This window comes from Hemitrygon akajei, unplaced genomic scaffold (genome assembly GCF_048418815.1).
Source record: "Hemitrygon akajei unplaced genomic scaffold, sHemAka1.3 Scf000054, whole genome shotgun sequence".
Classification (NCBI taxonomy): Eukaryota; Metazoa; Chordata; class Chondrichthyes; order Myliobatiformes; family Dasyatidae; genus Hemitrygon; species Hemitrygon akajei.
In genome coordinates, this window is record NW_027331940.1 from 3,980,622 (window position 1) to 3,993,812 (window position 13,191).

The 13,191-nt window shown below is 44.0% G+C and overlaps 1 non-coding gene across 1 annotated transcript; it reads right to left on the reverse strand.

Annotated features, from left to right (window-relative positions):
• Positions 1–676: 676 nt before the first annotated feature.
• trnas-uga (transfer RNA serine (anticodon UGA)) lies at positions 677–758 on the reverse strand. The gene has a single exon. It is a non-coding gene; the product is annotated as a tRNA-Ser (tRNA).
• Between the last annotated feature and the right edge of the window lie 12,433 nt (positions 759–13,191).

Sequence of the window (13,191 nt, forward strand, 5' to 3'; positions counted from 1 at the left end):
ACATAATAGTAAATACACAAGTAAATCAATTACTTATATTGAATAGATTATGAAAAATATTCAAAAACAGAAATACTGTATATTAATAAAGTGAGGTAGTGTTCTAAGCTTCAAAGTCTATTCGTGATTCTGATTGCAGTCGGGAAGAAGCTGTTCCTGAACCGCTGAACGTGTGTTTCTGTCTCATAACCTTAGACACCCAAGGTCAACCCCAATATCCGGTGCTATCTGTGTCGACGTTGCTCCTTTGCAGATTGGAAGAATTTTTATCGGCAGTGTCATGACGGTCTATTATCGCCCCTCATTTATGGGCTGTCCTTACTGTGAGAGGCTGATGACGTGAATTGCCGGACAGCGGGTTGCAATGAGAATATTTAGGCTGCAATTGGTTCGTTCAGTGAGGGCGGAAACTGGACAAAAGTGTTTATTTTGAATAAACAGGAATGCAGGAATGTGTGAGGTCATGTACTTCGTTGGGATTAAAATAAAGGACGATCGGTTACGGTGAGACTGTCAAATGAAACTGTTCACGAAACAGAGATGGCGAGCCGATGGATCAGGTATTTTGCAAGGCAACTGCAGATTGTCAACTGAACACATTTGGGGCCAGCGCTCAGACAGCATCTAGGGTGTTAAATTTTATTGGCACACTACACGCTGCTGCTTGTAGTGTGAGCGCTGCGAGCAGGGTTCGAACCTGCGCGGGGAATCCCCATTGGATTTCAAGTCCAACGCCTTAACCACTCGGCCATCGCAGCTCCATCAATGTTCAGCACCTACCGTAGCACTGCACCTGAAGTGAGGGTTGTACTTGATTTATTTTCGGTAACGGAAATGGTGAATCGATCATGCTTTGGGCTTGTCTTGCAGCCAGTGGCACAGGGAACATTTCGCTCGTAGAGGAAAGAATAAATTCAACTAAATACCAACAAATTCTGGAAGCAAAGATCACACCGTCTGTAAAAAAGCTGAAGATGAAAAGAGGATGGCTTCTACAACAGGATAATGATCCTAAACACACCTCAAAATCCACAAAGGACTACTACAAGAGGTACAAGCTGAAGATTTTGCCATGGCCCTCACAATCCCCCGACTTAAACATCATCAAAAATCTGTGGACAGACCTCAAAAGAGCAGTGCATGCAAGATGGCCCAAGCATCTCACAGAGCGAGAAGCCTTTTGCAAGGAATAATGGACGCATATCCTCCAAACAAAAATTGAAACTCTTAGCTGGCTACAGAAAGCCTTTACAAGGTGTGATACTTGCCAAAGGGGGTGTTACTAAGTACTGACCATGCAGGTGGCCCAAACCTTTGCTTCGGCCCCTTTTCCTTTTATCTTATTTTGAAACTGTAAAAGATGGAAATTTAAAAAAAAGTAACATTGCTTAAAATATTAAAGAAATGTGTCATCTTTAACTTTATGCCTTTTGGAAATCAGGTCATCTTTTACTTGCTTAGCTATTGACAGGAACAGAAATTTTGAGCTTTGTTGCCCAAATCTTTGTATCCCACCGTATCCTTCCTTCCAATGTGCATCACCGTACCACACGATGATCTATTTGACAAATCTTCTCCCATTCTCCTCAACTGTCTTTGATCTTCAATGTGTTTGAATCTTTTGAGTTTTTGAACACGTTGAAGTCAGGCTACCTTTCTTATATTTTCTTTTCTTTAGCCTCCCTTCCTTCTTTCAGAGTGGAGTGACAATCCCAATTTTCCAACCATCAGGATCTATTCTAGAATGTAATGATACGTGAAGGAGTACTATTATTGCCTCGAGAATCTTTAGTTCCCACGTTTAGAACCCGGGGGTGTAGTCCAACTGGTCCCGTTGACATACAGCTGCAGGGCTTTCAGCTTCACAGGCACCTTCTCCAGAGCCGTAATATCCACTCTCACTGATGCCCTCTGACACATGTTTCTCGATGCCATTATGCTGGTGTCTTCCACAGAGCAGCCTGACGCAAAATATTTATTTAGTTCGTCCCTTTTCTTTTCATCCCTCTTCCGTGTCATTTTCCAGCTTTCTGATACCCACACTCGCATCCCTATTATCCTTCATATGTCTGAAAAAATTGTATTTTCTCTATTATTAGCCATTTATGTTTTGCTCTCATCAAATTTTATTTGCTTTCTTTTGTATTTTCAAAGCATCCCAAACCTCTAGCTTCCCACTAATGTTTGCTATATTATAAACCCTCATTTTTGCCTTTATTCTGTCTTTACTTTCCAGTATCATCCACTGTTGCCTCATCCTTCCTGTCGAATATTTATTCTTATTTGTGATGCATCTATTCTGCGCCTTTCCAATTGCCCCTAGAACACCAGCCCTGCTGGATCTTCCGTTAACCCTGCTGGTTCCACTTTGCAATCGACTTGGCCAGCCCTAGACTTAGGTCGCTGTTGTTTTCTGCGAGTGACAGGGTCGAGGACTGTTATCGTCCCTGACTTTTTTCTCTTCGAATGACGTGGTCGGGAACTGTTATTGCTGTTGTGTTTCCATGCGAGTGACGGGGTCGAGGATTGTTATCGTCCCTGACTTTTTTCTCTTCGAATGACGTGGTCGGGAACTGTTATTGCTGTTGTGTTTCCATGCGAGTGACGGGGTCGAGGACTGTTATCGTCCCTGACTTTTTTCTGCCAGTGATGTTTTGGGGGACTGCTATTGTCGCTATTATTATTATTATTATTATTATTATTATTATTATTATTATTATTATTATTATTATTATTATTATTATTATTATTTGCTGCGGGGGAGTAGACAGTTTGGGGTTTGTGAGATTTGTATCATTTCCTTTTTCGTGCCGGGGTTGATGTCTGTCCTTACATCAACACCCATGGCCTGTCTGTATTCAGTTGTTGTCCAGAGCAGACAAATATCAGAGTTGTATTGTACATGCAGGCTTTGAGAATAATATTAATAATATTAACCGTTTGCACCTTTGCATTCTCCTCACTTCTCCACTTACTGCATGGAATACTCATCCGTCTAATTTTAGATTCTCGCTCTCAGACTGCAGGATAAAATCGATCACATTACAATTACTGCCTCTGAAGCATTCCTGTATACTAATCTACCTGGTCAAAGCACAACACAACACACAATCCGCAACTGCCTTTTCCTAATGGGCTCAACCACAATGTACTCTAAAGAACCATTCAGTGGGCATTCCCAAACTACCTGCATGATGAAATCCTACAATGACCATCGTAATATTGCCATTTTCACATGCCTTGTGCATCTCCCGTTGTCATTTGTACTCAAAGTCGACTGCTAGAGGCACGCATATAACTCCTATACTCTGATCCCATGTTAACTCTCATAAGGATTTTTTTTTAAATTTCTGTACATCACTATAAATTACAATAAATAAAATAAATAAAAAAAATTAAAAAGGGAATTGTTAGGGAGAGTTCATGCGTTCATGTGCTGAGAAACGTCTAAGCTGAGCAGAAAAAGCGGCTCTTAATAAAAATGTGATTTTCTATTTTCAGACTCCACTACATCCACCACCCCACGCCACACTCCCCCACTCCCCACCCCCGTGGGTAGAAATATGTAGAGGGCATGTTTGGTCTGGTGATGATTCTGAATAATGCACCCAGCCTTCTTTTGGCACCGTATTGAGAACATGATATTGGCGAGGCGTGTCCGTCACTACAGCACTCTGCCCCTTCTTTCGATCCTACGCATTGGAGCCCCGCCCCACTCCAGACTGTGACGAAACGACTGACAATGCTGTCCAGGTACGCCCAGAGAAATGCATTTGATTCTTCGACAGCACTCTAAGTTTCATTAATGAACAATTATGACGTCTGCACATTGACCGCGTCAGCATGTTGGGACCAGGATGGATCCGCTGAGATGTCGACACCCAGGAACCTGAGGATATTCACCCAGAAGACCAGAAGATCATAAGACAATGGAGCAAAAGTCGGCCATTCGGCCCATCGAGGTTGCTCCGCCATTTCATCATGAGCTGATCCAATCTCCCCTTTAGTCCCATTCCCCCGCCTTCTCACCATAACCTTTGATGCCCTGACTACTCAGAAACTTATCAGTCTCTGCCTTAAATACACCCAGTGACCCGGCCTCCACTGCCGCCCGTGGCAACAAATTCCATAGATTCACCGTTCTGAACCTCCAGTGAGGATTTGCGTTTGTTCACCTGACGCATTCTCCCTGGAGTACAATTAATTCCCTGGTCTTACTAAAATTGTTGAGAAGGTTGTTGCTTCGACTCCACCCAACCAGCATATCAATCTGATGCTGAGACGCCTATTGGTGTCATTAGAAACGGGATTGCCTGCAGAGTCAACGTAAACGATGTGTTCCTTCAAGTTCCGAGTGCAGCATGGGTAGCAGGGAGTGTCGCTGCCTCCTCGATGCTACACCCGTCCCAGTCATTGATCAGCAGTACAGTCAACGCAATGGCTTTTCTTCCGGAGTACCCGGTGTGAGAGACTGTGAGTAATCTGTCCTTGGTCGTTACTGAAATGGTTCAGTGTCTACAGAATGGAGCAGCGAGCGGCGTCACGGAGAACGACACTCTTCAGAAAGGGTTTGCACATTTCACTGCAAACTCAGGATGGGCTGAGACTGTCACTTTCACGTGATTGGTTTCAGCTCGGTCTGTTGTCAGACATTCCTGGTATTCGTCTCAGGGTTGGCTTGTAATTACTGATCACATCCATAGACTCCAAACAGAACACAACCTAGTCGCGGTGTGAAGGCTTGCCTGGCTCAGTAACCTGGAGAGCGAAGCTGGCTGGAGTTAGGAGTTAATGCTTTGGCTCTTGGTAGGGTCACTCATGCCAAACAAGTCAAATGGCAGAGGGCAAACTGAGAGTACTCTCCGCTCCCACAATTTCGAGGGTTCAGCTCAGAGATATCAAGCCGAACTGGTCAAAGAAATCTACAGTGAAACGAAAATGAAAAGTCCGTCTACATATGAATCCGCCGGTATTTCCGAATCGCTACCCGGGACTTGGCAGGGAATTGCGCAAACCGAGAGGAAGCTACTGACACGATGAATCAATCCCTGAACGTCGCCGACTGACAGGGGTGGAGGATCTTCATCGCTGCCCCGAAAAGCCAGCGGCGAGACTGGCAGTAAGTTATAAAATTAGTCAGCTCCGCCCTGGGGACAGGCCTCCGTTGTGCCCAGGACATCTTCATGTAGCGGTGCCTCAGAGAGGCGGCGATCGTCATTAAGGACTTCATCACCCAGGACATTCCTCTTCTCACTGTTACCATCAGGAATGAAGTGCAGAAGCCTAAAGCCACACACTCAGTGATTCAGGAACCAATTCTTCCTCTCCACCATCCAATGTCTAAATGGACATTGAACCTATGAACACTGCATCACTCTTTTATCTGTTTTGCTCTATTTTTAATTTAACAATTTAATATACATATATTTACTCTAATTCAATATTTGATTGATTTTTATTTCTATATTTATCACGTATTGATTGTACTGCTGCCGCTAATTTAACAGTTTTCTCGATAGATGTCCCAGATATTAAACCCGAATCTGATTCTGATTCTGAAGTAAGTCACATCCGTAAGACAGATGTTGGTGAAGATCAGAACTGAGACTCTCAATCTGGATCAGCAGAAAATGAGTTCAGTGGGAAGATTCCAGCTCTCGAAATCCCAGGCGTTTGGCACAACAATGTGACTGGAGTGAGCAGTTTCGCTTGTCACCTAATTTCTGCCCGCACCGATTCTGAAACCTGTGAAATGTATAAGCAAATATTCTATGCAATGAATATTATATCCTATGAGATATATAAGTCGATATTATATACAAGTTAGAGGTACTTCTGTCCTGGTCGGGAAACGGGAAGAGGTTAAACTATATAAGTTCACTTGCCAGTTTCCTGTTCTTCCACATTAATGTCTGCAGCGCTCATCAACATGCAGACCCATCGTTTTCCAAAGACTGCTGCGCTGTTTCCATTTTACACATATTTCCACAACAGAGTGTAACAGCAACACAGTCTCCCAACTCCTACACTGACCTCCTGAGGCCAGCGTGCCGAACACCTTTCCCACAGTCTCTCTGCACATGAGACGGGTTTCAGCAAACTATGCCCTTCTCCGACTCTCTCTCCCTGCTGATTTGCACTCCCCGGTGCTCTAACCCTCACAGAATAAATACTCAGCTGGTTTGACATTCCAAAATGTGAAACCTCAAACTTACCTGCCTTGAAAACTATTTCCAATTCCTCCTTCGGTGTTTCTGTTTGATGTAGCCAATTATCTCGTGCGTCAATGCAAAACTCGTGAAGCAAATCGCTGATAATATCCAATAACGGGGCTCGTCCGGGATTTGAACCCGGGACCTCTCGCATATGCTTTTTTTCACCCGCAGCGAGAATCATACCACTAGAGCAACGAGCCCGCATTCGCAGATTGCGTCACAACTGAACTCCGAAGGCATTTAAAGTATATGGTGGGAAACCCATTTTCCTCTCCGTTGTTGAGAAGATAGCCTGATGTCGACATATGTTGGGCCCGTATTGCTTTGAGATTACAAGAGTATCCGTTACTTGATTCAGTCAAAATAGGAATATAACGGACCCTGATGTAATGCACGTCAAAATGCGTTTGCCAATGGAAAGGATCCAAACAAGAGACGCTTGTTTACATCTCAATTCTGAGTATATTTTTCTCGCCTAGGATGATGCTTCTGAGCAATTCCCTACCGCGGCGGTTGGTGGGCGGTGGACAGCTGGACGGTGTATAATTAAAATTATTTCAGACGGGTGTACAGAAGTATTTGTTCCCCGAACAGCGGAGACGTTTGATAAATGACACACAATAGGAACTTTATTCAGGACGAATTTTCACACGTCGATGCTGTCTGGCCTGCTGAGTCCCTCCAGCATGTTGTATGTGTTTCGCAAGTTCTTCTCACATTCTGTTGAGATATTGTGGTTATCCTTTCACTGACAAGCATTGTTCCAACACGCGACCTTCCAACTCATGTCGCGTCACCTTCCAAATTTACTATCTGTATTTACCTCTTTCCGGTGCAGCTAAGTCGAAACTCACAAGCGGATTCCCATTCAAACGGCACAACCTATCATCCACTTTCCTCCACTCCACGTCGGGTATGATTGCCATCTCCGATGACATCACCACATTGCTGTTTGGGTAAAAACCGGTATGGAGCTGGAATGAGAGAGAGAGTGTGCAAATGATGATTCATATCTTGCTGACAGTCAAGGGGGAAGGAGAAGATCGTGAAAGACAACAGGATGGGGATATTTGCTTAATGACAGAAACTTTCCTTCAGCAAAACCGGGTGTAAAATGAAGAAAGCAATGTGAGGAAGAACGCCGAATTGTCATAGACGGGTTTGGAAACTACCTCTCCAGTGGAAACTACGACCTGAACACAAAGTCTTACATCACTAATCTATCCTGGCCATGGTGGATGATCTTGTGGTTAATTTCATTGCTGCAGCCAATCAAAGGATTAATGTGCTTTCAAGTTTCTGGGGATGGTGTCGGATATTTATTTTCCCAGCTTGCTGCTGCTGTTTAGAAAGAGGCGTTGTCTGTTTTGACAGAGAAGCTCAGACTAGAATTAAATGGACTTGGTGCTCGCAGATAGGATTAGTCTAGTTTAGGATTATGTTCAGAGAAGACGAGATGTTTTGAAAGATCCTTCCGACGGTGTTGGCTACTGTTCCAGTCAACATGTCATTTGTTGACGATGTTAACAAATTTTACACAATTAGTTTCGCATTATCGTTATTTGAAATACGCTCAACAGAGTGATACTTCTCAAAGTTTCACAGTGGGACTAGGCAAGATAGACGACAACACAGCGTCCTCACACCTCAGACTGAACTCTGACATCTCCAACCCTATCGGGCTGTCATCGCCCATCGTTCTTCCTTGAACAATAGCCATGCTTCCGGATTCCGGTGAGGATACTTTGCGTCTCAATCAGGACCGACCCAGCGCACGTTGCTGATGAAAGGGAAACGTGGGTTAAAACTTCTTTCCCAATAGTTAAGAAGTTCAACTGTTTCCTCTGCTGCGGCCTGACCTGTGAATGTGAAGCACACTTCGCCTTCCAATCAGCAGTTGGGGGAAGCTCTAACGTGTTGTTTATGAGCTTGTCTTCCTAAATACATCACAGACAACAAATATAAATTTAAATGTTGCGTGAAACGAAGACACGAGATGAGGTTATGCTCCCCAAGAAGGCGGAGTAATCCGGTTATTTTATACGCGGCGCCGGACACTTCGAAATCGATGCATGTAACCATGAGTTCAGGTTAGTTACTGTTACCGGTCTCGAGCGTGCAATCTTCTGATAGTCTCACATCAAGAGCCGAACTCAGACGCCTTATCCATTAGGCCACATGGTCAGATTGTTTAGAAATGTCCAAGGGTCTTTAGCTGCCGTGTTATCGTGATTGCCCAAGACATGAAAAGTTACTATTTTAGAATCAGCTGGTGAATTCCTATAACAGCCGTTTACTTTAATTCAAACAGCGTGATAAGGAAACAACTGGACATTGTTAATTCAAAAGAATTTTATCTTTTTCCACTATACAGAATACTCACAGGTTCTCTGAGTTACTGTGCATAGAATAGAACACTTATGTTCAACATGACCATAAAGTCTATGGGGGCTATGATAACTACTTGCATTCTATTGTGGTTGGCCCATATCCTTCCAACCCTTCCTTATCCATGTCCGTGAATACCGGTAAGCATGGACATGCAACATCAATAGAAATAGAACATAAAGCAAACGTGTGGACCATAAACAGAGATTGTGTGTGCTCCAAAGAAATACAGACCCTGAATAACCGACGAGGTGGTGGTGAAGTTAAAGCGATGGACTGGTAATCCATTCTGCTTTGGAAACGTGCATCCGAATACCATTGGTGTCGTTAGCCATTTGTTTTGTGGGACCATCTCTTGCATTTTCACTTAAACCTCTTCAAACTTATCATTCAAATTCAGCTTCAAATTTATTGTCATTCAGCCATAAACATGTATACATCTAAATGAATCAACTAATTATCTAGAACCAAGCTGTGAAACACAAAATCTATATCACATAAAATATTGTTAACACAACAATATTAACAGAGATTTGAATATATTCTGGAGACGTACAAGATAGCAAGCATACATACACAGTAGGACATATAGTTAAATATATATGTATACTTCTACAGACTTTGCCATAAGTAATGATTAACGGATGTCAGCTGGGTGTTCAAAAGTCTCAAAGAACGAGGAAGATGTTATTCAACCAAACAGTCCTTGTTCTTATCCCTTGGTACGTTCCTCCTGACGGTATGAGGTCGACGATATTGTGGTTCAGCAGAACTAATGGGAGTTGCCTTTGATAATGTTGAGGTCTCTGTGAACGCAGCGCTTCTGGGATGTGGACGAAGGAGCCCTGATGATTCTCTCAGCGGTTCTCACACTCCATCAGAATGCTTGTGTGCAGATGTTTTGCAATTCCCGTGTGAGACGGTTATGCAGCTGGTAAGGACACTGCCGACTGTGTTCCACTTACGTCTGGTTGGAATGGAGGCGGGAAGCTTCTCTTGCCTCAATCTCCCCTGGAACTCGAGGCAATTCGGTGCCCTCGTAACTAAACACGTGGTATTGAGGAACCACGTGATATCACTTGTGATGTGCACCCCAGGAAACTCGGCGTTCCTGACTGTCTGCAGAAAGGAGCGGTTGCTGTGCAGAAAGTAATGGTCCGGCAATTTTCCCTATTTGCCCCACACAGGGTCCGAGAGACAACGTTGTCAGGCCCTGGGGATTCGCCCACCGTCATTTGCCTGAAGACAGCAAAATAGCTCATCCACTGTAATCTGCATCGGGTCCATGGTCTCGCCACTGCTTTGTCTCACTCCTTACACGCTGTGACTGTCTCGCGAGTAAATACAGATGCCAAATAAAAATCACCCCCACCTTTTTTTGGTTCCACGCATAGAACATCATTCTGATCTTCCGGCGGACCAAGGTTATCCCCCGCAATCCTTCTGCTCCTAACATATCGGTAGAAGCACTTAGGATTCTCCTTTAGCTCGAGCAAACTCATGTCTTCTGAGTTAACATGTAGGGTTTTGTCATCCTGATTTCTTTCTCTTGAATTTCTCATCCTCCTCAAGGGCGTGCTCTGGACCTGTATATTACCGTTTAGCACCTGAAATCAACTGTATCGCTTCCCGTATAGTAAGCATACAACAATGACAAGTTTAGTGTTGATGCTGATGAAAGAATGTTGCTGTTTACTTCAGTCCTCCTATTTGTCACGAATTTCAGTCAATAATACCAGCGGATGCGCGTCATTGATTGAAGAGAGATGATGGGAATACATAGCCCAGAAAGCAACACAGCAGTATTCCTTCAGATTCTCCTCTAAATGTATTATTTTACACACAATTTAGCTAATTTAATTGTATTGACCTATCCATATGGAATGTACTGATCCCCCTTGTTTAACTAATCTGTGAATGTACCGTCCGAATGCTCACTAACTAAGGCCAGATAGGACATCTTGAACCGAAGCGTGGACAATCCACTCCACATGCTGTCCAAGTCGTTCATTTCCTCCATTGTTTAATGCTGCAGATTCTAGTGTTGGCGGTCATTGTATCTCTCAAAATTCAGATACGGGCTTTCTCGAAGTAAATGTAAAGTGAAATTATAGTTTCCTATTGCAGGAGCTCAGTGAGTCAGAGAGTATCTCTGCAGGGGAAAGGGTAGACCTTGTAATAATTAATGTCCGAAACCCTTCCTCAAGCGGAGGGCGAACAGGTTTTGGAGAAGACGACGATAATGTGCACTGCGAGCTCAAACCACATTAGCCCCAAGGAGTCGCGTCTGGAATTTTATGGGACCAAGTGGGAGAAATATGGGTTAGGAGACGATGGACCGAATAATCTTAACTGCATCTTAAACATAGCACTGTTTTGCCACTGGCAAGCAGTCAGAAACCTTTAAAGTCACGATAGCGAGGACTGAGCAACAGGCACAGATAATCGAATGGATACACAGAAATGTGTCATAACAACGGCGACGGTCAGTGTGGGAATTGAGCAATGCTGAATTGGACGGGAGAATTGGGCTCATCGGGAATACATGGAGACAAGTAATATTTAGATTCCATTGTAATTCTGTGCAAATTCTGAGTGAATATCTAACACTGATGAAGCACGTCGAAGAGCCACTTGCCAAGCCAGCTTAGAAACATCGAAACACAGAAAGACCACAGAACAATACAGACCCATCGGGCCACAAATCAGTGCCGAGCATGTCCTTACTTTAAAAATTACCTAGGGTTAACCATTGCCCTCTATTTTCCTCAGCTCCATGTACCTATCTGGGAGTCTCTTAAAAGACCCTGTCATATCCACCTCCACCACCGTCGCCGGCAGCCCATTCGCGCATTCACCACTCTGCATAAAAAACAATATCGCTGACCTCTCCTTTGTACCTACCTCCAGGCACCTTTCAACTGCACCCTTTTGTGTTAGGCATTTCAGCCCTGGAAAAGGATCAGACTATCCACAAGATCATTGCCTCTCATCATCTTATACACCTCTATCAGGTCACCCTTCAACCTCCGTCGATCGAAGAAGAAAAGGACGAGTTCACACAACCTATCCCCATAAAGCATGCTCCCCAATCCAGGCAACATCATTGTAAAGCACCTCTGCACCCTTTCTATGGCTTACACATCTTTACTGTAGTGAGGCGACCAGAAATGAGCACAGTACTCCAAGTGGACTCTGATCAGGGTCCTATATAGCTGCTACATTACCTCTCAGCTCCTAATCTCAATCCCACGATTGATGAAGGCCTTATTAACCACAGAGTGAACATGCGTAGCAGCCTTGAGTGTCCTATGGACTCGGACCCAAAGATCTCTCTGATTCTCTACATTGCCAAGAGTCTTACCATTAAAACTATATTCTGACATCATATTTGAACTACCATAATGAACCACCTCACACTTATCAGGGTGCACTCCGTCTGCCACTTCTTAGCCCAGTTTTGCATCCTATCAATGTCCCGCTGTAACCTCTGACAGCCCTCCACACTATCCAGAACACCCCAACCTTTGTGTCATCAGCAAATTTACTAACCCATCCCACCACTTCCTCATCCAGGTCATTTATTTAAAAAAATAACGAAGAGTAAGGGTCCTAGAAAAGATCCCTAAGGCACAAACTGGTCACCGGCCTCCATGTAGAATATGGCCCGTCTGCAACCACTCTTTGACTTCCGTGGTAAGCCAATTCGGAACACACTACGCAACATCCGATGGAATCCCATGCCTTCTTACTTTCTGAAGCAGGCTTTCATGGGGAACCTTATCAAATGCCTTACTGAGATCCATATATATAACATGCTGTGCTCCACCTTCAGCACGTCTTTTGGTACATCCTCAATGAATTCAATCAGGCGAGTAAGGCAGGACCTGCGCTTTACAAAGCCATGCTGTCTATCCCTAAGGGTATTATGTCTCTCCAAATGCGCATAAATCTTGCCACTCAGGATCTTTTCCAGCAACTTGCCCACTACTGAAGTCAGAATAACTGGTCTATAATTTCCTGAGTTATCTCCTCTCTCTTTGTTGAATAAGTGAACAACACATGCAACCCTTCAATCCTTCGGTACTTCTACCCTCCCTATTGATAACACCAACATAATTGCAAGAGGCTCATCAATCTCCTTCCTCGCTTCCCACGTTACCCTGGTGCATAGCTCATCCGTCCCTGATGCTTTCCGAAAAGCTCCAGTACATGCTCTTTCTTAACGTCTGTATGCTCAAGCGTTTCAGTCCGCTGTAAGTCATCCCCACAATTGCCCAGGCCGTTTTCCTTGATTAATAGTGAAGCAAAGCGTTCATTAAGTACCTCCGCTAAATCCTCCGACTCCATGCACACGTTGTCTCTATCGCACCTGATTGGTCCTATTCTCTCATGGCTCATCCTATTGCTCGTCATATACTTGTAGAATGTCTAGGGATTTTCCTTCTCATGGACCCTTCTCACTCTCTTCATTCCACTGTTAAGCACCTTCAGAGCAACCCTGTAATTTTCTAGAGCTCTAACAGTAGCCAGTTTCCTGAACATTTTCGTAAGCTTTTCTTTTCTTCACAGCTATATTTTCTACTGC